Source organism: Sus scrofa, unplaced genomic scaffold (genome assembly GCF_000003025.6).
Source record: "Sus scrofa isolate TJ Tabasco breed Duroc unplaced genomic scaffold, Sscrofa11.1 Contig886, whole genome shotgun sequence".
NCBI lineage: Eukaryota > Metazoa > Chordata > Mammalia > Artiodactyla > Suidae > Sus > Sus scrofa.
In genome coordinates, this window is record NW_018085338.1 from 64,145 (window position 1) to 66,900 (window position 2,756).

Consider the following 2,756-nt stretch of genomic DNA (forward strand, 5'->3'; position numbering starts at 1 on the left):
TTATTGAATGGTAGAAACAAATACATGAAAAAGTAACATGTAACTTTAATAAAGCCTTTGTTCCAGATGTAGAAATCCTCAGTTAAAATGAATATGCCTCACCAATTTTGACTTTACGTTTATCCAAAGCTGTCAAACACAAATACGTAAACTCTTGGAGGACCAACTGTATTCAAGAAAAACAAGACCTCTAAACACATAGCCTTGGGTGATTAGTTCCCAAGGAATATCTATGCCTATTTCTATGCCTTTTAAAAGAACAAATCAGGATGATTGAACATTAGAATGCTTTTTTTTTTTTTTTTTTGTAGAGGTGGGAGAAGCAGGTTCTTTTTTTATTGTTATTTCCCCAATACAGTTTTTTTTTTCTACTGTACAGCATGGTGACCCAGTTACATATACATGTATACATTCTTTTTTCTCATGTTATCAGGCTCCACCATAAGTGACTAGATGTAGTTCTCCTTGCTACACAGCAGGATCTCATTGCTAATCCATTCTAAAGGCAATACTTTGCATCTGTTAACCCCAAGCTCCCAATCCATTCTACTCCCTCCCCCTCCTTCATTATCAAAATAACAGAGAAGCAGAAAAATTGCAAAAATATCTGGTCTGTTTTATCTAAAGTATTGATAGTGTTTAAATAAATTCTTCATGTGCCATCACTCAAGTCTAAACACAAAACTGAAAACAGCATCCTAAACTGGAAAAAAATCAAGGCACAGGCAACTTTGAGTTCAAGGCTTAACATAAGTAATGCATAGTTGACTTTATTCTTATTCTAATTTAAACTAAAATTAAAATAGAGGGAGTTCCTGCTGTGGCACAGTGGGTTAAAAATCCAACTGCAGTGGCTCAGGTTGCTTCAGAGGTACATGTTCAATCCCATAACTGGCACAGTGGATTGAAGGTTCCACTGTTGCCACAGCTGCATTTTAGATCTCAGCTGCAGCTTGGATTCAATCCCTGACCCAGGAATTTTATGGGAATGTGGCCATAAAATTTAAAAAATAATAAAAATAAAATCAGATTGAAATAGAAAATTTGAAAATATACTTTATTGACATATGATTTACCTATACTCACATCTTATCTATTGAATCCAGAAGCTTACTATGAGACAAGTTTATCAATTTTTGAGGTATTTATTTATAATTGAGAGTAATTATAATTAATAAGTCCCAGAAAATGTCACTTAGAAAATAGTATTTGAATATTAAGCTTACACCTAGAAATCGGCTCAGTTTTCTCATCTCTCTTCTCCATGAAGGTAGATGAAGTCAGTTTATTCTGTGTGATTGGCAAAATAAATTCACCTCTGATTTGACAGTCAGTTTCTACAGATGCATTTTTGTTGACCTCCTCTCCAAATAGTAGAGACAAGTACAATGGTACTTCTTACCATAGTAGAGAGAAGTACAATGGTACTTCTTGTGAAGTCAGTCACATGGCTCTCAGTGTTTTTGGTGAGCCTGAAGCATCTCGTTCTCTAGATCTCCTCCATTTATTGTGAGATCCCCCTGTAACCTAAAATCTGTTTGCCCAGTCTTCTCATGGCAACTCTCATGTCTTTGTTTCTTAATGTATAGATGGCAGGATTCAAGACAGGGGTGATGGCAAAGTCAACAATGAAAAAATACTTATCCAGTGATGTTGTAGGGAAAGGCCATACATAGAGAAACATACATAGCATAAAAAACAAAATTACTACAGTGATGTGAGCTGACAGTGTGACAAAAGCTTGGGATAAGTCTCCTGAAGAACGTTTCCAGATGGTAACCAAAATGAAAATGTAGGATATAATTAAAGAAAAGAAGGTAGCCATTGATATAAACCCACTGTTAGCAATTACTACAAACTCTAGCTTATAAGTGTCTACACAAGCAAGTTTCATAATCCGAGGAAAATCACAATAAAAACTATCTACTTTATTAGGCCCACAAAAAGGCAAGTTTATGACAAAAACAAACTGAGATACAGCATGGACTATTCCCACCATCCAGGCAGCCACTACAGAAGAAACACATTTTGCGGATCATAACTGACAGGTAGTGGAGAGGCTTACAGATTGCAGTATACCTGTCATATGCCATGGCTATGAGCAGCAACATCTCAACTCCACCCATGACATGAATAAAAAATATCTGTGTCATGCATTTTGGAAAAGAAATAACATTGCAGTTTGTTAAAAGATCAGAGATCATTTTGGGCACTGTGGTAGAGGAAAGACCTAGATCAAGAAGAGAGAGATTGGCCAATAGGAAGTACATGGGAGAGTGTAAGTGAGAGTCAATAATTACCGTGAACACAATGAAGAGGTTTCCCAGGATAATTCCCACGTAGAACACGAGGAAGAACCAAAAGAGAAAAAGATTCATCTCCCATGAATTTGAAAGTCCAATTAATACAAATTCAGATACCACAGAGTAATTTACTCTGTCATTGACTCAATCAGCAGAAAAGAAGCTGAAGTTCTCTGAAGGCAGAAAATAAGAAGGAATTGCAAAATACACTTATCAAACTTTATTACATCGTTTGCCCATAAATGATTCTGTGGAAAATATGTTGCAAGTGCCAAAATGTGAAGTTAGAAAACATACGGAGAGGGCAAGTGAAAATATAAATGAATAAAATAAGTGAAATAATCAAAGTTAGACCAAAGAGATAAGGAAAGAACTCATATGGGAATATGGCAGGTAAGGTGGAGGAATTAGGAACAAAGAGTAACATTTTCCTATCAGAAAGTTCCTTTACCA

At 35.7% G+C, this 2,756-nt stretch overlaps 1 pseudogene; it reads right to left on the reverse strand.

The window, feature by feature from the left end:
- Nucleotides 1-1,504: 1,504 nt before the first annotated feature.
- Nucleotides 1,505-2,435, reverse strand: LOC110259132 (annotated as a pseudogene).
- Nucleotides 2,436-2,756: the final 321 nt, after the last annotated feature.